Raw genomic sequence first — 23,872 nt, 5'->3', positions numbered from 1 at the left:
GTGAGAGGAGAGGGGGTCGTCCACTTACCTCTCCGACGGCCCCCTGATGTCTGACAGGACCTGCCGTTGTCATGGCAGCCGGAGGTCAGATGACCGCCTCCGGGTCTGCCATGTACGGTGTCCTGCTAGACTCAGCCTGCAGCTGAAGTCTAGCAGGAGATAATGACAGTTTTAAACTGTCAGCAGAGCTCTCATGCAATGCAATACATGTCTATTGCATTGCATGAGAACAGTGATTAGAAAAATAAAAATTAATGTCCCATACAGGGACTAAGTAAAAATGTAAAAAAAAAGTCTAAAAAATGTTTTCAAACTGTTAAAAAAAATCACAAAATAAATAAAAATAAATAAATAAAATATTAAACCAATAAATTCGTATTTTTATGCAAAAACAAAAAAAGTACACATATTTGGTATTGCCGCGTCTGAAACAACCCGATCTATAAAACTGTCACACTAATTAACTCCTTCTGTGCACACCATAATAAAAATATATAAAAAGCGGAGCAAAAAACTATGCTTTTTCATCATGTTGCCAAATAAAAAGCAATCAAAAAGCAAAATGGAAATAAAAAACGTCATCTTGTTCCGCAAAAAAAAGCCACCATACAGCTCCATCAGCCAAAAAATAAAAAAGTTATAGCTCTCAGAATAAAGCGATGTAAAAAAAATATTTTTTCTATAAAATAGTTTTATTGTGTCAAAGCGCCAAAACATAAAAAAAGATATACGGTAAGTGTAGTATCGCTGTAAACGTACTGACCCGAAGAATAACGCTGTCTTATCAATTTTACCACACGCAGAACGGCATAAAAAAAACCTCAAAAAACAATTCCTGAATTGTTGGTTTTTGTTCATTTTACCTCCCAAAAAACGGAATAGAAAGCGATCAAAAAATGTCACGTACCCAAAAATGGTACCAATAAAAATGTCAACTCATCCCGCAAAAAACAAGCCCTCACATGATTCTGTCGGCCGAAATATGGAAAAAGTATAGCTCTCAAAATATGGCGATACTAAAACAATCGAGAAGGTTTGGGGTGAGCTGGACCGCAGAGTGAAGGCAAAAGGGCCAACAAGTGCTAAGCATCTCTGGGAACTCCTTCAAGATTGTTGGAACACCATTTCTGGTGACTACCTCTTGAAGCTCATCAAGAAAATGCCAAGAGTGTGAAAAGCAGTCATCAAAGCAAAAGGTGGCTACTTTGAAGAACCTAGAATATAAGACATATTTTCAGTTGTTTCACACTTTTTTGTTAACTATATAATTCCACATGTGTTAATTCATAGTTTTGATGCCTTCAGTGTGAATGTACAATTTTCATAAGCATGAAAATACAGAAAAATCTTTAAATGAGAAGGTGTGTCCAAACTTTTGGTCTGTACTGTATATATGTATGTGCATATCCAAATGTATTTACATTATTTAAGCAAAAAGGAAAATTTATATATGTATGGAACTATGCCTATCCAAATCATAGGATGAACAGTAAAAGTGCTCACCATGCAATATCAAATGTCATAATGCAAAAAAGAATACAGAAATAAGTTCATAAAAAGTTTAATTTGTACATATTATTACGTACTGTGATGAATCAACCCCGTACTCCAAGATTTTGCCACATGGGGGTTGTCGTAGCGCCTATGCAGCTAATGGGACATAATGTTATAAAGTGGGGTGAATATTGTGGATCACATATTGTTGGACATTTTGTGATGTGACTGAAGCACTCCTGGCCCCCACCTTCCTGTGCTCACTTAGCAGTGGCAAACAGACAATGTGCTGATTAATGGGTTGTTGCATAACTGCTGTCTGGGAGCCTACTGTGGGTATTATCTGGTGAGAACAATGGGTGCTAAAAATAGCCTTTGTGATTCTCTATAAAACCTGCTTGTGAGAATAAAAGTTAAGTTCATCTTGGAGACACTGTGCGATAGTCATATTTTATATATCCCAGTGTAAGAAAAGCCTTTCCATGTCAGGGGCCTACAGAAGAAGATTGGACATCTGTGGATGGTGTAACTAGCTCCCGTCACACTGGTGGCAGCGGTGGGATGCGGTCCATCTTCTTCAGGAGCCAAGGACTGAATGGAAGACATCTACCAGAAGCTAAAGAGGAATACGTTGAAGGACCTTGTGGAAGCTCGAGGGTTATCCGCCAGCAACAAAACAAAAGCGGATTTGATAGCAGCCATTATGGAGCTCGACAACGCAACAACCTCCAGTGGGAACGTGGAAGAGACTGAATTCCAGAGGGAGGTAAAGAGCAGACTGGCACTTTATGCTCCCAACCCGGCAGTACAGATCATAGATAAGGTGATGGCTGATGTGTGTACTGATCTGGATAAAAAGATAGAGATGGAGAGGGCAGAGCGGATGGAGCTAGCCAGGATGGAGATGGCAGAGCGGACCAAGATAGAGCTAGCCAAGATGGAGATGGCAGAACGGAGAGAGGAGATACAGTGAGCAGGGGGAGCCCTGGCTTCCTCCCCGGTACCAGCAGGGGTAAGCCACAAAAAGATCCAATACAATGCCTTCCGACATTGGGGGAGGCAGAGGAAGACATTGATGGCTTTCTGCAGGACATTGAGCGGCAGTGTACCCTTCATAAAGTGGAGCCGGAGGATTGGGTCCAGATTCTGGCCAGCAAGCTGACAGGCCAGGCAGCGGATGCCTATCGCACTGTATCGGATAAGGACTGTATGGACTATAAGCGAGTCAAAGAAGTGATCTTGGCCCGGTATGCACTAACACCAGAGGCATACCGTCAAAAATTCTGCAAAACCACAAAACGGGAAACGGATACCCACGCTGAATGGGCCTGTAAACTATGGCGGTCACTGCTACAGTGGGTACAAGGTAGCAAAGCAGACACGAAGGAGGACATCCTACAGCTCATCGCGTTAGAACGATTCTTTACTGGGTTAACTCCCGAGACGCAAAAATGGCTTCGGGACCAACGACTCTTGAGGAGGCCGCATGGCTGACCGATGAACATTATGATGCCAGGAGGGTCCAATTGTCAGGGTCCAAAACTGTCTCAAGGGGCCCTCCCATGGGTCTGGATGCCCCTAAACCACAGAAGCTTGGCGGGGAACCCACCAATACCCCGGCCTACCAGAGTCCTTCTGGGGTGCGATGCCACACCTGCCATCAGCTGGGTCACCTGCAGAGACACTGTCCCAACTGGACCCAGCGCACCCAGTGGCCAAAACCAGAAACGAATACCTTCAACCAGGCCGCTGTACACTGCTACCAAGGCGAAGCCGACCCGGCATCGGTGGCTATGGCTAATTATGGGATGGAAGAGATAGAGGGAGTGCTGCATGAAGTGGACCCTGTGCAGGCAGCCCAGGCGGATAATCGACAACAACATCGACAGTCGGTGTGGATTAATGGTAAACGGCTGCAAGGATTAAGAGATTCGGGAGCTACTCTGACCCTTGTGAAGTCGCATCTCGCCCAAGACCAAAAGACGGGTCGGACAGTGGTGGTCCGTGTAGCAGGGGGAGCCATACATCGACTGCCCACGGCCAAGATTCACCTGAACTGGGGGGTCGGGGATGGCCTTGTCGAGGTCGGCATGATGAAGGATTTGCCTGCAGACGTCCTGCTGGGAAATGACTTGGGGCCCATGTTGTCTTCCTTCTCGGTTGCCCCCCTGGTTCAGACATATCCTGTGACTACCCGGAGACAAGCTCGAGCTGCGGAGGGGGAATCACACTCGGAGGAGGCCCAGGTAAGACACTACAGCCCTTCACGTATTCCCATAGCCAGACTCATTTCATGGGACACCACAACAGAATTTAGGAGGGAGGTACTAGAGGATCCCTCATTGCAGGGGTATCGCGGGAAGGCATAAGAGGGGAGAGGGGTACTGGAAGGTGAAAAGTTTATATGGCATCAGGGACTCCTATACAGGGCTACAGAGCAAACTCACTCAGGGACGAGCCCCACTGTAAAACGACAGCTGGTAGTTCCCAAAAAGTATAGGCAGGAGTTGCTGCGAATCTCTCATGACATACCCTTGGCGGGGCACCTCGGAGTCAGCCGCACCAGGCATCGTCTGATGCAAAACTTCTTTTGGCCAGGGGTAACCCATGATGTTCGTCAGTACTGCCAGACCTGCGACAGTTGCCAGCGCATTGGCAAGAGGGGAGATTGCTGCAAGGCCAAATTACACCCCCTTCCCATTGTGGAGGAGCCATTTAGCCGAGTAGCGGTCGATCTGATAAGGCCGTTAGCCAAACCCAGTCCGCCAGGGAAAAGGTATATATTGACAGTGATAGATTACGCCACGCGGCATCCAGAGGCGGTTGCCTTACCTAACATACTGGCAGAGACGGTGGTGGCTGCCCTGCTCCAGGTTTTCTCACGGGTTGGATTTCCCCGGGAGATTATCTCGGATCAGGGCACCCAATTTACGGCAGAGGTGACCAGCCAACTGTGGAGACTGTGTGGTGTAAAGTCCATTAGAATGCCCCATACCACCCGCAAACCAACGGGTTGTGTGAGCGCTTTAACGGAACGTTAAAACAACTCATTGGGACGTTCACCCGGACCTACAGGGACTGGGAGAAATTCTTGCCGCACCTCCTGTTCGCCTATCGGGAGGTGCCCCAAAAATCTACGGGGTTCTCCCCATTTGAACTGTTATATGGGAGGCGGGTGAGGGGGCCCCTAGACTTAGTGCAAGAGCTCTGGGAAGGGGAGGAAACCATAGCAGGAACCCCTATCGTGCCCTTCGTGCTGGAACTCCGGGACCGCCTGCAGGAGTTGACTCAAGCTGTGCGTGTGAACATGCAGGCGGCCCAGCGGCGCCAGCGCATATGGTACGATCAGAGGGCTAGAGAACGCACCTTCGAGATAGGACAGAAGGTCCTGGTACTAGAACCGGTTAGGCTGAACAAATTCCAGGCCGCATGGCAGGGGCCTTACCGGGTAGTGGGGAAAATAGCCGACACCACCTACAATGTCGCCGATTGTGACGACCCCAAGGTTATCCTCATGTTCCACGTGAATATGCTGAAGCCCTACCGGGAGTGCCCTGAAGAGGTAGCTGCCATCTGCGCACCCGAAGCAGAGGATTTAGCCGGACTCCCCTTGCCTGATGTCTTAGGTGAGAGGACTCAGACGAAAACCTGGGACCAGGTACACTTAGGAGAAAACCTAGGGGCCCGGGAGAGAGAGCAGGCTGAGACATTGCTGAAGCAGCGGCAGAGGATGTTCTCAGAGAGACTGGGGTTCACCCGACTTGCGCAACACAAGGTTGAGACACAAGATCAGACCCCCCTGAGACAAGCCCCCTTCCGCGTCCCGGAGTCTGTACGAGAAGGGATGCGACAAGAGAAACAGGAGATGTTGCGTTTAGGGGTCATTGAGGAGTCAGATAGTCCCTGGGCGTCCCCTGTAGTGTTAGTGCCTAAGAAAGATGGGACTACCCGGTTTTGTGTAGACTATCGCAAGCTAAATGAGAAAACTGTGACGGATGCGTATCCCATGCCGCGTGTGGACGAGTTGTTAGACCGGCTGGCTGGGGCAAAGTATTTGACCACCATCGATCTATGCAAAGGCTATTGGCAGATCCCCCTAAGTACTGATGCAATTCCCAAGTCTGCATTTGTCACCCCGTTTGGCTTATTCCAGTTTCGGGTTATGCCATTTGGGATGAAGAATGCCCCCGCGACCTTCCAGAGGCTGACTGACTGGCTTCTGGATGGTCTCCAGGACCATGCTTGTGCCTTTATTTATTATTTATTTATTCAATCTGGGCCAGCTTTTTGGCTAGATTTTCCCTCCTATTCCCAGGATACAGGAGGGCAATCCCTTTGACACGTAAGAGATGACATTGATGAGGGTAGCAATTCCGAAACTGTCTCGCCAAAGGTTTAGGTTGAGAAATAGCACCCACCTTGACAGATTTTCTCCGCTGCCCTAATATTTTTGATGTGTTCCAAAGCTCCCGAGTTGTCATACCAATATAGATGAGTCCACAGAAACATGTGGCTTGATAGATGACCATAGATGTTCTACAATTAATGAAATACTGAATCTTGTAAGCCTACTCACCCATCGAATCCGGAAAGGTATTCATTTTTTCAATATATCTGCACTCTTTGCAGTTGCCACACTTCCATGTGCCCCATTTGGAGCCCTTTGAGACAAATATACATTGCTCAAAAAAATAAAGGGAACACTTAAACAACAGAATATAACTCCAAGTAAATCAAACTTCTGTGAAATCAAACTGTCCACTTAGGAAGCAACACTGATTGACAATCAATTTCACATGCTGTTGTGCAAATGGAATAGACAATAGATGGAAATTATTGGCAATTATCAAGACACCCTCAATAAAGGAGTGGTTCTGCAGGTGGGTACCACAGACCACATCTTAGTACCAATGCTTTCTGGGCTGATGTTTTGGTCATTTTTGAATGTTGGTTGTGCTTTCACACTTGTGGTTGCTTGAGACGGACTCTACAACCCACAGAAGTTGCTCAGGTAGTGCAGCTCATCCAGGACGGCACATCAATGCGAGCTGTGGCAAGAAGGTTTGCTGTGTCTGTCAGTGTAGTGTCCAGAGGCTGGAGGCGCTACCAGGAGACAGGACAGTACAACAGGAGACGTGGAGGGAGCCGTAGGAGGGCAACAACCCAGCAGCAGGACTGCTACCTCCGCCTTTGTGCAAGGAGGAACAGAAGGAGCACTGCCAGAACCCTGCAAAATTACCTCCAGCAGGCCACAAATGTGCATGTGTCTGCACACACAGTTAGAAACCGACTCCATGAAGGTGGTATGAGGGCCCGACCTCCACAGAAGGGGGTTGTGCTCACAGCCCAACACCATGCAGGATGCTTGGCATTTGCCACAGAACGCCACGATTGGCAAAGTCGCCACTGGCACCCTGTGCGCTTCACAGATGAAAGCAGGTTCACACTGAGCACATGTGACAGACGTGACAGAGTCTGGAGACGTCGTGGAGAGCGATCTGCTGCCTGCAACATCGTTCAGCATGACCGGTTTAGCAGTAGATCAGTAATGGTGTGGGGTGGCATTTCTTTGGAGGGCCGCACAGCCCTCCATGTGCTTGCCAGAGGTAGCCTGACTGCCATTAGGTACCGAGATGAGATCCTCAGACCTCTTGTGAGACCATATGCTGGTGCGGTTGGTCCTGGGTTCCTCCTAATGCAGGACAATGCCAGACCTCATGAGGCCTCAGCAGCTCCAGCAAGATGAAGGCATTGAAGCTACGGACTGGCCTGCTCGTTCCCCAGACCTGAATCCGATTGAGTACATCTGGGACATCATGTGTAAGGTGCCCCAGCGAGGTAGTCGTGGGCGAGCTGTAGTCCCCACTCGCTATGGCACCCTACAGACAATACGTTTCCTCCCTCTGAAGTGTGGCTGTGTATGTGGTGCTCTTCACTTACTTCAAGCCATCCGATCGTGGCTGTCTCCAGGCATTTCTCTTCTGGGACCAGGGCAGCAATAAATTCAGAGGACACGAGGTTCTTAACCAGAACTTGAACTTTACTTGGGGAAGAGGAATATTTACAGTATTTACAGGCAGATATAATGGATAAGGCCCGACAGGCTATCATCTCTCTCACAGTCACTGGCAACATCTTCAGCCCTGGTTCCCTCTTTAAGTGAAGCATCTCTGTGACTCTATCTCTAGTCCACGAGACTCTTCTGTAACATTAACAGTGACCTGGATCAAATATCTCCCCCACGTCCTAGCCTGGAGTCCTATTTATCTTCTTCTGCTTCCTGCAGACTAGAAGTGCCTCGGGTCCTCACTACCTCTGATGAGTTTCTCCGACCAGCTAACAGGACTCTTGCTCTTGTGTGAGGAGACTTGCACAGTAGTGATCCCACTGTCTGAGGTTGTAGAGCTCCCGTCTACCCTAGCAGCCACTATAGTCAGGCTGCCCGCACGATTCCCTGTATTGTCTCTTAATGGCCTCTGGACACTAAAACAGAGGCTTTTTGCCAATGTGCCCACCCCCTGTGAGCTGTCATCACACAGCATTAACTCATCACTGCCTGCAACCCTGCTAGCAGACTCAACCTGACATCTGCACTCAGAACAGTGGCATCTTGTGGCTGTTTACAGGTACTGCAGCCCACAACGAATTATGCCAGTGTAATGCACACGCCCGGACTGACTGGCGTGTGCGTGTTTATGTAGTGATTCCACTGTGTCATGAACCGGAGAGTGCCTGGAGGGGCGTAACTAAGTATCTGCCCGATCCGACCAAGGTCGCACGACGGCATACGACGCCAGTGCACCAGGGAAGAACCGAGCAGAGGAACCAGGGTCTTCTCCAGGTCAGACTCCGGACACGGCTGTTGACCCACACCGGGGAATACAGGAACAGGCAGACTAGAGCACAAGCTGGGTAGGGTCCAGTACAGACTGGGAGACAAACTCGAAACCGCAGGCGCGGTGGACAGAGCTGAGCAAAGCGAAAACCGCAGGCGCGGTGGACAGAGCTGAGCAAAGCGAAAACCGCAGACGCGGTGGACAGAGCTGAGCAAAGCGAAAACCGCAGACGCGGTGGACAGAGCTGAGCAAACCGAAAACCGCAGACGCGGTGGACAGAGCTGAGCAAAGCGAAAACCGCAGACGCGGTGGACAGAGCTGAGCAAAGCGAAAACCGCAGACGCGGTGGACAGAGCTGAGCAAAGCGAAAACCGCAGACGCGGTGGACAGAGCTGAGCAAAGCGAAAACCGCAGACGCGGTGGACAGAGCTGAGCAAAGCGAAAACCGCAGACGCGGTGGACAGAGCTGAGCAAAGCGAAAACCGCAGACGCGGTGGACAGAGCTGAGCAAAGCGAAAACCGCAGACGCGGTGGACAGAGCTGAGCAAAGCGAAAACCGCAGACGCGGTGGACAAAGCTGAGCAAAGCGAAAACCGCAGACGCGGTGGACAGAGCTGAGCAAAGCGAAAACCGCAGACGCGGTGGACAGAGCTGAGCAAAGCGAAAACCGCAGACGCGGCGGACAGAGCTGAGCAAAGCGAAAACCGCAAACGCGGCGGACAGAGCTGAGCAAGGCGAAAACCGCAGACGCGGTGGACAGAGCTGAGCAAAGCGAAAACCGCAGACGCGGTGGACGGAGCAGAGCAAAGCAAAAACCGCAGACGCGGAAGGAACAGGGCTCTGTTCACACGGAACAGACTAGAAGGGAAAGGCAGAACCAGATACCCACAGGGTACTTGCAGAGAAGTAGCGAGTGGACCACAAACTCACAAACGGAAGTACAGTGACAACGAGCAGGAGTAGGTACGAGTTCAGACTCTGCAGAAAAAGAAACAAAACCTACAAAAGACAAAAGACAAAAATATATCTCATACCCTACCATCATTATATATAAATGTAAAGCAAAGTTGCATAATAAATATAGGGTACTTATTTCTTGCATGTCTACCATCTTAGACCTCAGTTCACATTGCCTGGTTTTTTGTCTTGTTTGCATTCTGTGCAATTTAAGGGTGTGGCATCCCCTTTGTTGAGCTGACTGGTATATATGTAGCTTACCACGGGCCTGGGTGGTCTGGAGTTGGGACCCGGTCCTATTTGTCTACCCTTTTATATGCATTACTTCAACTTTGATATACAGTAAGGTTTTTAATATAGGCAGTATAGGTACCGTCCCAATTTAGGGTCTCCTTGCCGCTGGTGGGACGGCTTGTATACTTTTTTTGATCAAAAATAGTTCACTAAGTACCCTATATTTATTATGCAACTTTGCTTTACATTTATATATAATGATGGTAGGGTATGAGATATATTTTTGTCTTTTGTCTTTTGTAGGTTTTGTTTCTTTTTTGCTAGTGTGAACATGCTCCTATTTCTTGCATGTCTACCATCTTAGACCTCAGTTCACATTGCCTGGTTTTCTGCAGAAAAAGGAAAGGAACGGACATAGAGAAAAAACAGGTAAAAGATAGGAGAGAGTTCAGACTGGAACTGAGTGTACGGAGGAGACCGACACTGCAGCGGGATACAGGAGCGGGTCTGGGAATACGGCCCCCAGAGAGGCGGGACGAACAGGCAAGGAGCGTGTTCAGACTGGCCTGGAAATGCAGCCTCCAGGAAGGCGGAACGAACAGGCAAGGAACGAGTACAGACTGCAGGTTAAGGTACACAGATAGGACACAGTACAGACATGGGAACAGATACTGCAAGACAGGTAACATAGACAGGACCTGGCATGTCAGAGACAAAAGCCAACTGACAGGGCAAGATGCTCAGGCATGGGTTAATGGGGCAGCTGGTTTAAATACCAGGTGACAGACAGCAATAGGCTGAGGACGCACAAAGGGTGTGCCTGCAGCAGGTACAAAAAGCAGGAAGTGATCGGGCGCCGCCCATAAGCAGCAGACACAGAAGCAAACAGACAGCATGGAGGGAAGCCAGAGAGACACCCTGGACTGGAGATCAAGTGCGCGCTCTTGCACAGTGGGAGATGGACCACTATGCAAGGACGCCGCCAGGTATGTTACAGTACCCCCCCCCTTACGCCCCCTCTTCTTCAGGCCTGCCAGAATGTTCCGCAGGGAATTCGAGGGCCAATCCTTTACTTCAAGTAGATCACTTCCACTGTCCACTGGAGAAACTGGTCTCATCTGGGTAGCTAGGATGTTACCTCCTATCCAGCCATCCTCAGCAACAGACGAAACAGGTGGAGTACCAGGAACAGCACACAGGGAAGTCTCTCTCCACTTATTATCAGGTAGCACCCCAGAGGGTTCAGGAGACAACTGGAAGTCCTCCGCCGGGTTGAAGGAGTGCAGAGACTCGGGGATAACCTCTGCTTCGGGGTACATCTTGTCAAACTCACAGGATGAAATGGGCGAGGTATCAGGTACAAGGTGTAGAAAAGTCCCTGTTACCTTGTTATCTGGTGGTACCCAGGAGGATTCAGAAAACAACTGGGAGTCCTCCGCCGGGTCGGAATAGTGCAGAGACTCGGGGGTAACCTCTGCTTCGGAGTACACTAGGTCGGACTCGCTGGATGAAGCGGGCGAGGTATCAGGTACCGAATATAGAAGAGTACCTGTCCATTCGTTATCAGGTAGCACCCCGAAGGGTTCAGGAGACAACTGGAGGTCCTCCGCCTGGTCGGAGGGGTGTAGAGACTCGGGTATAACTTCTGCTTCGAGGTACATCTTGTCAAATTCACAGGAAGAAATAGACAGGTTATCAGGTACAGGGTGAAAAAAAGTCACTGTCTCTTTGTTATCTGGTGGTACCCCGGAGGAGTCAGGAAACAACTGGAGGTCCTCTGCCGGGTCAGAAGAGTGCAGAGGCTCGGGGAAAACATCTGCTTCAGAGTACACTAGGTCGGACTCACTGGACGAAGCAGGTGAGGTATCGGGTACCGAGTATTGGAAAGTCTCTGTCCATTCACCACCAGGTGGCACCCCGAAGGGTTCTGGAGACAACTGGAGGTCCTCCGCCTGGTCAGAGGGGTGTAGAGACTCATAGGTAACCTCTGCTTCAGAGTACACTAGGTCGGACTCACTGGACGAAGCAAGCGAGGTATCAGATCCAGGATATAGGAAAGTCTCTATCCATTCACCACCAGGTGGCACCCCGAAGGGTTCTGGAGACAACTGGAGGTCCTCCGCCTGGTCGGAGGGGTGTAGAGACTCGGGAGTAACCTCTGCTTCGGAGTACACTAGGTTGGACTCACTGGACGAAGCGAGCGAGGTATCAGGTACAGAGTATAGGAGAGTCTCTGTCCTTTCGCTACCAGGTAGCACCCCGAAGGGTTCTGGAGACAACTGGAGGTCCTCCGCCTGGTCGGAGGGGTGTAGAGACTCGGAGGTAACTACCACTTTGGGGTACCCATTGTCAGGCTCACAGGACGAAGAGGACAAAGTATCGAGTACTGGGTGTAGAGAAGTCTCTCTCCATTTGTCATCGAGTGGTATCCAGGAGGATTCAGGAGGCAACAGGGGGTCCTCCGCCAGGTAGTAGAGGTGCACAGACTCTGAGGTAACCACAGCTTTGGAGCATCCTTGGACATGCACACCGGTTAAAGTGGGTGAAGCATCTGATGCCGGGTGCAGGAAGTTCTCCTGTGTGGAGTCTGGATGGGCAGAAGTCTCTTCGGGCAGGAGAACTGGTGCACTACCCACGCACATTACCCGTTGGGGCTTCTCCGGGATACAGGGAGATGAAGCTTCAGTAGGGACTTCAAGGTTGGGGTCAGGAGGTCTCAGGGAGGACAGACCCTGGCGTGACGGCTTGCCTCTACGCCTAGCACGTCTGGACTGCCTCTTGAGGTTGGGAGAAGTATTCCGGAAAGCGTAGTCACCCTGTGAGGATTCTGGGTGGGCAGTAGTCTCATTGGGCTGGAGGACTATTGCGCTACCCACACACATTACCCATTGGGGCTGCTCCGGGATATTGGGAAGTGAAGCTTCAGCAGGAGCCTCCGGGTTAGGATCATCAAAGACCATTAGAAAGGCCACCAGGAAGGCCATTAGGTCCAGGAGGATCGGATCCTGTGTTTCATATAGGGGGTTGATCCATTCCAAGGCATCACCCGCCAGGTAAGACATAATGAATGCCACCTTAACCCGATCGGTGGGAAAACATAGAGGGTAGAACTTGAAGTGTAGCATGCATTGCTCCACAAATGCACGACTTTGTCTTGGATCCCCATAATAACGTAGCGGATCCGCAGGAACGAGAGCAGATAGATCCATCTGGACGGGTGCGTAATTCGCCTGGAACTCAGCTAAAGGGAAAAATTTTTTTTTATTTATTTATTTTAATGCATGTATTCGCTGGAAAACTTCTCAGAGAGTGAAGGCCGTGGGGCTCAACGGGAACCATGGCCTGAGCATGCTGTAATGCACACGCCCGGACTGACTGGCGTGTGCGTGTTTATGTAGTGATTCCACTGTGCCATGAACCGGAGAGTGCCTGGAGGGGCGTAACTAAGTATCTGCCCGATCCGACCAAGGTCGCACGACGGCATACGACGCCAGTGCACCAGGGAGGAACCGAGCAGAGGAACCAGGGTCTACTCCAGGTCAGACTCCGGACACGGCTGTTGACCCACACCGGGGAATACAGGAACAGGCAGACTAGAGCACAAGCTGGGTAGGGTCCAGTACAGACTGGGAGACAAATTCGAAACCGCAGGCGCGGTGGACAGAGCTGAGCAAAGCGAAAACCACAGGCGCGGTGGACAGAGCTGAGCAAAGCGAAAACCGCAGACGCGGTGGACAGAGCTGAGCAAAGCGAAAACCGCAGACGCGGTGGACAGAGCTGAGCAAAGCGAAAACCGCAGACGCGGTGGACAGAGCTGAGCAAAGCGAAAACCGCAGACGCGGTGGACAGAGCTGAGCAAAGCGAAAACCGCAGACGCGGTGGACAGAGCTGAGCAAAGCGAAAACCGCAGACGCGGTGGACAGAGCTGAGCAAAGCGAAAACCGCAGACGCGGCGGACAGAGCTGAGCAAAGCGAAAACCGCAAACGCGGCGGACAGAGCTGAGCAAGGCGAAAACCGCAGACGCGGTGGACAGAGCTGAGCAAAGCGAAAACCGCAGACGCGGTGGACGGAGCAGAGCAAAGCAAAAACCGCAGACGCGGAAGGAACAGGGCTCTGTTCACACGGAACAGACTAGAAGGGAAAGGCAGAACCAGATACCCACAGGGTACTTGCAGAGAAGTAGCGAGTGGACCACAAACTCACAAACGGAAGTACAGTGACAACGAGCAGGAGTAGGTACGAGTTCAGACTCTGCAGAAAAAGGAAAGGAACGGACATAGAGAAAAAACAGGTAAAAGATAGGAGAGAGTTCAGACTGGAACTGAGTGTACGGAGGAGACCGACACTGCAGCGGGATACAGGAGCGGGTCTGGGAATACGGCCCCCAGAGAGGCGGGACGAACAGGCAAGGAGCGTGTTCAGACTGGCCTGGAAATGCAGCCTCCAGGAAGGCGGAACGAACAGGCAAGGAACGAGTACAGACTGCAGGTTAAGGTACACAGATAGGACACAGTACAGACATGGGAACAGATACTGCAAGACAGGTAACATAGACAGGACCTGGCATGTCAGAGACAAAAGCCAACTGACAGGGCAAGATGCTCAGGCATGGGTTAATGGGGCAGCTGGTTTAAATACCAGGTGACAGACAGCAATAGGCTAAGGACGCACAAAGGGTGTGCCTGCAGCAGGTACAAAAAGCAGGAAGTGATCGGGCGCCGCCCATAAGCAGCAGACACAGAAGCAAACAGACAGCATGGAGGGAAGCCAGAGAGACACCCTGGACTGGAGATCAAGTGCGCGCTCTTGCACAGTGGGAGATGGACCACTATGCAAGGACGCCGCCAGGTATGTTACAGCCAGGAACAAGCTCTATATCACTCAAGGCTTGATCCGGGCACTAAGTTCCCCCTTTACTCTACTGACCGGACCAGTAAAGCTAACACCTTAGCTTGGTCTACCAACAGTTCAGAGAGGTCTGACTTCAGGAACACTCCCTTTAACTATCTCAGTACCAAGGGAAGGCTACGCCCTTCCCCACTATTACATTACCCGACAATTTAATGTTGGTCGTCCCCGACCACACTAAACAATAAACACAAATCAGCAGCTATGACATTATATCACATTACTAAATTTTACTAAAACATTTTAGCAAACGACTGGTCCTGAGGTCATCTTCTTGGATGGAAGACCGGCCCTTCTCGGTTAAGGGCCCCGGAACAGCAATTCAGGACAGTCCATTATCAACTTTTCAGAGGTACCGGTCCTTCTTGGTAAGGACCCTGGAAACGCAATGTCCATGTCCATATTTTTAGGGCAGGCCAACACCTCAATAGCCCCCAATCTCCTTCGAGGGCTGCATTCTGAGGCACACAGTCACAGGTAACACCCTGTGAGTCTCTTTCTTCTTGGCCCTAGCGGGGGTCACCGGTTCTTCCCGCTAGGCCGCAAGTCTCTTAGGTTTGGAGGATATCCATCCTCAAGGTGTGCCTCAGCATTGTAAATTCCAGCAGAAAAAGGCGCAACAGGCGCAACAGCAAAAAAAAAAAATAAAAAGTAAAAAACAAAAGAGCAGCTCTCCTGGGCACACAACTTTTGGGTGCTGCTTAAGGCCTTCCTGGCCTGGGAGGTAGGGGAACAGTCCTCCATTTTTTTTTTTTTCAACTTAAATCAACATGGGGCACTCCACCCCCACTGGGTAACAGTCCCAAACTGCAGACAGGACCTCCATCTATGGGTCCTAAAGAGGAAAGTGGAAGGTCAACGGACCTTTCAGCCAGCTCACTTCTTTCGGGCCTCCTTCCTTTCCTTCATTAAGGCGGCCCATGCTGTAGAGGAAGGTGGCTTCTTCCACCTCCAGGGCTGGTCAGGGTATTGGCTACGCCCGGGGTCCTCATCCGAGGAGGTGGCGCTGCCACAGCCAATTTGTGTGGGGCCGTAGCTAGTCACGGTGAAGTTGTGAACCTCCTGACTGACAGCAGCCTGAGTCCTTTCGGCGACTCCACGAATAACCGCCTCAGCCCCTTCTGGGTGTTTGGTGGTTGAGCCTACAGCCTCACTGGGAGAGTCAGCCCTACTACAACCCGGGACATCCTCCTCTTTTTCGACGCCATCTCCCCGCTGCTGGCGTCCGGACTCTTCTTCCTGTGGGATGCCGGCCTTGGGAGGGGACACGAATCCTCCAGGGGCTTCCCTAGCCCGATGTTGCCGAGCCTCCCTCTCAGCTCTTCGCCGGAAGACCTGCCTGTCCTTTTCCAGGACGTCCTCCCATTTATATGGGCGGGTGACCACAGCCGCGTACCACCCCCTTGCACATTCGCATTTCACAAAGTAAACAATCTCCCCTTCATGCAGGTTGTGGAGGCGATCGGGCAGGTATTCGCGTTTGACGGCTTCCTGGCTGACAAACACCTCATGCCCGGTCCACTCTTCCTTGAGGAACCCGTATCCCTCGCGGACACAGAACTCCACAACCCGCCCCTGGGTCTGGGAGTCCTCCACTGACTCCCTCCGCGCCACGTTGGACCCCTCTAGCCAGCCTCTTAAGAAGGTGTCGGTCCACCGCCGCTGCTCCCGCGATGTCATCGAAGGGTCGCGGGTGGCCCACTGTGGACTTCCGGGCTTGGTGTACCGCTCTGTGGAGGGGGAATGTAGGGCCTCCAAGGCCAATGACCAAAAGCTCTCTTGCGGGGCCTTTCTTTTAGGGGGCTTCTCTTCTGCTCCGGCTCTTGAGGGCCTGAGGGCCTCTGTTGCCGCCGAGGCTGCTGGGGCAGGTTTTACAGGGGTGACCGGCCGCTGGGGCATGGACCACTCACCTTCCCTTAGCTCCGCTGGAACTATTGCTCCGGCCCCACCGGGATGTTCTCCTCCCTCAGCCGAGGGGGACGACTCCTCCGGTATCCGGCTCCAGCTCCATACACGAAGCTCATGAAGTAGCAGGCCCATCTCCGGATCGGGCCTAGTGGCCCACTGGACAGCCACTGGGGGTAAAGGCAACGGTTCGCGGGCAGCGCCCGCCGGCGAACGGCTTCCAGCCGCTGCTCCTGGGGTAATAATCTGCAGGGGTTCCAACTCTCCGCCGGTCTCTCGCACGCTGTTAGGCTCTGAGGCTGCCATTCTTACAGGACGTCCGCTGCCGGATCTCCTTCTCCTGACGGGTCGGACAGAAAATGGCGCCGGTCGCTTACCGGTGCGTCCAGCTCCACCTCTTCCTAGGCCGGCCTTCTGAAGCGACTGCCACGTCACTCTCGGCCGCTCCGCCTTCAGCCGCGCCCCCTCTCTGTGTGCGCTGATACTCACGGGGCCGGGCTTCACTTTACGCCGCGTCCTGTTCCTCTCTGGACGTCCCATCCTGGGACGCATCTTCACCGCCGGGCCCATCCCTCTTTGGGCCGGAACTCGTAGGGGCTGGACATCTTTTAGCGCTCTCCAGCGCCGTCCACTCCCACGATAGGCGGTTCTTCTCCCGGACTTTACCGCCGTCGTCACCATCTTGGAATCCATGCTTCGGGCCGCCATCTTGGGCCGCTTGCCTTCCAACACTTTCTCCTCAGTGTTCTGCGTCGGCTCTTCCCCGCTTTCTTCATGCGAGGAGCTCGCATCCTGCCTACTACGCCAAATGTAAGGTGCCCCAGCGAGGTAGTCGTGGGCGAGCTGTAGTCCCCACTCGCTATGGCACCCTACAGACAATACGTGTCCTCCCTCTGAAGTGTGGCTGTGTATGTGGTGCTCTTCACTTACTTCAAGCCATCCGATCGCGACTGTCTCCAGGCATTTCTCTTCTGGGACCAGGGCAGCAATAAATTCAGAGGACACGAGGTTCTTAACCAGAACTTGAACTTTACTTGGGGAAGAGGAATATTTACAGTATTTACAGGCAGATATAATGGATAAGGCCCGACAGGCTATCATCTCTCTCACAGTCACTGGAAACATCTTCAGCCCTGGTTCCCTCTTTAAGTGAAGCATCTCTGTGACTCTATCTCTAGTCCACGGGACTCTTCTGTAACATTAACAGTGACCTGGATCAAATATCTCCCCCACGTCCTAGCCTGGAGTCCTATTTATATTCTTCTGCTTCCTGCAGACTAGAAGTGCCTCGGGTCCTCACTACCTCTGATAAGTATCTCCGACCAGCTAACAGGACTCTTGCTCTTGCGTGAGGAGACTTGCACAGTAGTGATCCCACTGTCTGAGGGTGTAGAGCTCCCGTCTACCCTAGCAGCCACTATAGTCAGGCTGCCCGCACGATTCCCCGTATTGTCTCTTAATGGCCTCTGGACACTAAAACAGAGGCTTTTTGCCAATGTGCCCACCCCCTGTGAGCTGTCATCACACAGCATTAACTCATCACTGCCTGCAACCCTGCTAGCAGACTCAACCTGACATCTGCACTCAGAACAGTGGCATCTTGTGGCTGTTTACAGGTACTGCAGCCCACAACGAATTATGCCAGGAACAAGCTCTATATCATGCAAGGCTTGATCCGGGCATTAAGTTCCCCCTTTACTCTACTGACCGGACCAGTAAAGCTAACCCCTTAGCTTGGTCTACCAACAGTTCAGAGAGGTCTGACTGTAGGAACACTCCCTTTAACTATCTCAGTACCAAGGGAAGGCTACGCCCTTCCCCGCTATTACACATGTCTCGCTCCATCCACCAACGTCACGTTGCACCACAGACTGTCCAGGAGTTGGCGGATGCTTTAGTCCAGGTCTGGGAGGAGATCCCACAGGAGACCTTCTGCAACCTCATCAGGAGCATGCCCAGGCGTTGTAAGGAGGTCATACAGGCACGTGGAGGCCACAAACAATACTGAGCCCCATTTTGACTTGTTTTAAGGACATTACATCAAAGTTGGATCAGCCTATAGTATGTTTTTCCACTTTAATTTTGGGGGTGACTCCAAATCCAGGCCTCCATTGGTTAATAAATTTGATTTCCATTGATGATGTTTGTATGATTTTGTTGTCAGCACATTCAACTTTGTACAGAACAAAGTATTCAATGAGAATATTTCATTCATTCAGATCTAGGATGTGTTATTTGAGTGTTCCCTTTATTTTTTTGAGCAGTGTATATGAAGATGTATCAAGTACATGATGACTATGAACTAGTACATCACGTAGTGTCTTATTACGTTTAGCCATAATCAATGGACGATTTGATAGAAAAGGAAGTATTGTCTGATCCTGTTGGAGAATTAGCCAAAATTTGGAGATGATATTAGTAATTTCCTTCCACCTCGAATGATAATTCGTGATGAATTGAACATGCCCATCAGATTCCTTTTTCTTTTTAGTAATGAGAAGATATTGTCTATTGGCGTGTTTGGCCTGATAGTAGGCCTGTTGAATAATTTCCATTTTGTACCACGTTGTAAGTATCTACTGGTCATATCACATGCCTATTCTTCAAAAGCTTTGTTTTGGTCACAAATACGATGTGCCCTAATAAATTGTCCGGACGGCATTGCCTGTATTACATGTGCCAGACGACTGATTTGGCATGCAAGAAAGCATTGACACTAGTAATCTTGTGATAAATATTTGTATGCAACTGTCCATGGTCATCAACATGAATATCCAAATACGGAAAATCAATTTTCTTTTGATCAATATGATGGGTTAGCTTAATATCAATGCATTGTCATTGAGATATTTTAAGAATTTTTCAAGTTCCTCATGGGAGCCCTGAAAAATAAACAACACATCGTCTATGAATCTCATCCAAGATATCACTGATCCCAATGATGTATGTTCAATGTTCTGGAATCGGATGTATTCACACTCCCAAAATCCCAAGGAGAGATTGGCGTAAGATGGGGCCCAAGCCGCGGCCATTGCCACCTCTTTCTTCTGTAGGTAGTATTGATCTTTGAACACAAAATTATTATATAACAAAATGTATTCTGTTACGAATCCGGGTGATTGAACCTCTGTGCTGTGATGCAAGGAGGGATCAGAGGGGCGTAACTAAGTGCCTACCCGGACCGACCCTGGCCACACAGCGGCTTAGTCGACTCTGTGAACCAAGGAGGGACCGGGAAGGTGAACCAGGTGCCACTCTGGGACCGACCTTGTGAGAGCAGGCGACTCCCATGGGACTGATGGCTGAAGCTGAAAGGCATAGCGGATGAGCACGGCCGGTTGACAGGCGGGCACGGCTGATAGACAGGCTGGCGGGCACTGGGACCTTCAAGGTAGAGGTGAAGATGCTGGAGCTGTCCTAGGCAGAAGTGCTGAAACTGTTGTATCCAGAAGCACCAGAGCTGTCCACTAGCGTGGTGCTGAATCTGGATGGCACTGCCCTCCAACGTTGTGGTATTGAACCAAATGTTACTATAATGTCCTGGTTACAAGCCGTCCACTGCTGTGGTGCTGAATCTAGACAGTTCTTCCCATATAAAAGCTGTCCACTGCTGTGGTGCTGAATCTAGACAGTACTGCCCAGATCAGAGCTGCCCACCGTTGTGGTGCTGAATCTAGGACTGTAGTGCCCAGAGGAGAGGTGCCAACCACTGTGGTGCTGAACCAGTACTATAGAAGGGAGAGAACACAGGAGCTCACCCCCGCTGCTGAGCAGAGATGCTAGATGTGCTGTAGCTGTCTTCTATTGTCCCTCAGCAGATAGCATCATGCTATGAATGGGATGTGCTCTGCTATATCCCAGCGGCTTGTAGATCAGGAATCAGGGCTTCAGTGTGCCTCACCTGAATGACAGCAGTCTGGCACCACCAATGCTGCTATGCGGGACATTGCGCCCTTTACTACTGCCTGCGGTGTAAAACCCCTTCTGATTGGAGCCCATGGATCTGTGATTGGTTATTGAAGACACACCCTCGTACATGGTGGACTTGTCTGTTCCCTTTAAACATATGAGCGGTTCTCACATGTTGTGGCTGATGTCTGATAACATAAGTGCTATCCCCTCATTCTGTATCACTGCAGCTGTCATCTGATGGGCGGCTGATGTATTCCATCACTATAGTACGGGTGAGATCACAGCCATCTGTAGGAACAAAACACCATCTCATCCGTGTCATGTACAGAAGCATGTCACTATGCAAGTCGCCCCCGTACTCCTAAACATCAGCAATAAAGCAGGAAGGAGTGTGTCACTGAATGCAAGATGTGACGAGATAAAACCAACCTTGTAAGGCTACATGCGTAGTGGTCATAGCCACCTCCAGTTACTGTCACATAAAATTCCTGGTGCCACTGATAAAGGAGGGGAGATCTCCGTAATACGGTATCTGTGCACGTTTAGTCCACCAGTGTCTGGAAGGAACGTTGAGCTCAGCTATGCTGCTCATGAGAGCGCAGGGTCCTAATGTCCACCATTACCACTCCATTCTTAGTCTAATTTTACATATCATTTCATCAATGTGTTTCATCTGACATTAACCTTATTCATTATATTTTCAATTAAACACTTTATTAATAATATCTAAAGATTTAAAAAAAGATAAGTATATGATAAACTATATGTCGGTTGCGAATAAATGTACTAATGAATTTACTCTGCATCTCAAGTGTCATATCTACAGTGCCAAAGGTTTTCTTTCTGGATCTTATTGATATTCCTTCTATGCACTACATCTTCTAATTAGGAGTGCGAAACTTCTAACGCTTTACACTATGATAAACTGATATATATAAGTACTCGTATATACACTATTTGGACAAAACTTATAACAGCGAAGTACTGTTCATATAGTTAAGTGGCTTAGCAACGGTACAGGAGATAAGATGAGAATAATAGGTTTAGTCTTTAGGATAGGGTTAATGGATAGAGACTGCAAGATGTCGGTGAGTGACACGAAAGAGTGAGACGGACCCGTCCCATCGTGTGCGTAAGAAGGGCACGGTGGAAGAAAAAGAAACCATGCCCATTGCAGCAAGTCAAGGGAGAACGGGTGGAGACTCCCAGGAAACGGGCAGGTGAGCCAGAAGTGGCCTCCCCCAAGAATGGGCAGAGCAACGTAAGAGCACACCCACGGCAGAGTGGGCTGGGACCATTGTTGGTGAGGAGGTAAAGTGGCAAGAGAAGATGGAGTGCTACGGCATTGTGCTCCGCGGTGGGCCCGGAAAGGTCAAGTGGAAAAGGAAGATGACGCAGCTGGAGCAAGAGATGCAGCCGGGTGAACTGTCATCAGTAGAGGCACCAACGAAGGTCCAGGGAAGGCCCAGGAACCAATGCCTGACCTCAAGACAAAGGTTCACCCGCAGTCCCCAAAACCAGAACCCGATTCCAAGGCGGAGGCAGCAGTATCAGCGTGGCCAAGATCCTGCGACCAGGCAGGGTGACTGAAAGCTATGCTGGCAGCCCTGGTGGTAAGTACACCTCAGCGTCCTGGAGTGTTACCAGCCTGGGAAACAGCCCTCATCCCCCGGCCACAGCAGTACATGGAAGAGACACCAGCCCTGGACCCTGTTAAGGCCAGATGGGTGGTGAAGGTCATTGAGGGTAAGAAGGAGTGGGAGAAATGGGTGAGGGCCCAACTCGAGCACCCAGGAGGTGGTGAAGTTGACCCGCCCAGGGGGGAAATGGGGGGAAACTTGGTACCCGGGCCTTTACCTTCTTTGTAGGATGTCACGGCAGTCGGCTCCCGGGCCCATCCTCTGGGGTCGCTCTTTAAAAGGGGGTTTGTTAACAGTTTGTCTTGTGATGCCACCTGTGGTTCCCAGTAATGAATACCGGCGCTGCTGCAGACCTCCGGGGGTGATGGGATGGCAGCTGGGATGTTTCTGCTCCCCACAGGTGGAGCGGGTCCCCGGGGAAGGGTAGTTGCAGATGGTAATGCTGGGCGTTGTAGTGCAGGCGCAGTAGCGTGATGGAAATAACTGACAGAGACAGTGGAGTGCAGTCATCCGAGTTTACTCACAGTTCTTTTTAGGTTCCTCAGGTACACTGTCCAGGTGTCAGACTCCCGCGTCGCACTGCGTTTGCCAGGCAGGGGTTCAGCAGTCCTTCAGGTAGATTAGAAGCACTTAACGGGACCCCCTTTCTTATGTTCCTTCCTTGACTGACTTCCCGCGCTGTGTCTTCTTACTCCTGCCCTGCGCTCCCCACACACAGTCCCGATCGGGTGCTCTGAAGTCCCTTCTGGGCAACCTGGAGTTCCCGGACCTACTTGATGCCCTTCACGGCGACTAGGGTGAGGCTGTGGCAACTGCACCATGGAAGTGCAGAAGCCTCCGGTTTTTCCAGCCGAGACCTGGAGTAACACGGCTGGTACAGGGACCAGTTCCCATCCTGCAGCCTGATCCCTCTGATTCTTGGCAGATTCGGGCGTATGGGTGCCGTCCTGCACTCACCGTACCCCCTGGGATCCATTCTGTTCCCGGAGAATTCCTCCCTTGCTCCCACTCCTCTCCTGGGCCTCTCTCACTAGGCCCACAATGGAGCAGAGCTCCTGAAGAGACTCTGCTCCCCTCCTCTCCTTGCTACTCACTGGCTGAACTGCACTGCTCCAACTAAGATGGCTTCCTTTTTTATATCTATTCTCTAAGTGCTCCCCTGTTCTACGTCCTCCACCCACACCCACTACTGGTTCCCCCTCTCCTTGGTTCCCCCCACTCCAGCCAGGGACAGGGCAGCAAAAGAAGTGCATAATGCCCTTCCAGCCGGCCTGGAGTAGTGCAGTGTTGAGTGCAGGTGTTGGGGTCCAGGGCAGAAATAATCTTTAATAATAATAATAATAATAATCTTTATATAGCGCAAACATATTCCGCAGTGCTTTACATACATTATTGTCGCTGTCCCCATCGGGGCTCACAATCTAGATTCCCTATCAGTATGTCTTTGGAGTGTGGGAGGAAACCGGAGAACCCGGAGGAAACCCACACAAACACGGGGAGAACATACAAACTCCTTGCAGATGTTGTCATTGGTGGGATTTGAACCCAGGACCCCAGCACTGCAAGTCAGTACTTCCTCCTTACCTGAGAGAAGGAGATGCCACACTTCTGGGTGAGGTGCAGTACCTCTGTGGCGACTGAACCCTCAGGGGTGCCACAAAGTCATTGACCAGATGACCAGATGTCACATCCAATATTTCAGCCCTCAGCGGGAAGATCATGTCCAGCAATGACTCCTCCACGGTTAGTACCACAGCCTCAGGCCTGACAGAGGCAGCGAGTATTGCGGCTGCAGTGTGCGTTTTCAAGGGCCCCCACTGTATATGCTGTGCGTTGTCTTCCAGGTTCCAGAATGGTCGAGGATGACCATGTCCAAAGAGGGAATGTAAGAGTCATGGACTGTTCTGCAGCATTCCTACCCTTGAAGGCAATAATCCCTTTATGTGTACAGTGCCATGCGGTTTTACGAGTAATGTAAATAGCGA

This window comes from Phyllobates terribilis, unplaced genomic scaffold, assembly GCF_046119375.1.
Source record: "Phyllobates terribilis strain yellow unplaced genomic scaffold, ASM4611937v1 Scaffold_103__1_contigs__length_5881359, whole genome shotgun sequence".
Lineage (NCBI taxonomy): Eukaryota > Metazoa > Chordata > Amphibia > Anura > Dendrobatidae > Phyllobates > Phyllobates terribilis.
The sequence above is the reverse complement of the archived record's forward strand: the minus strand, read 5'-3'. Positions refer to the sequence as shown.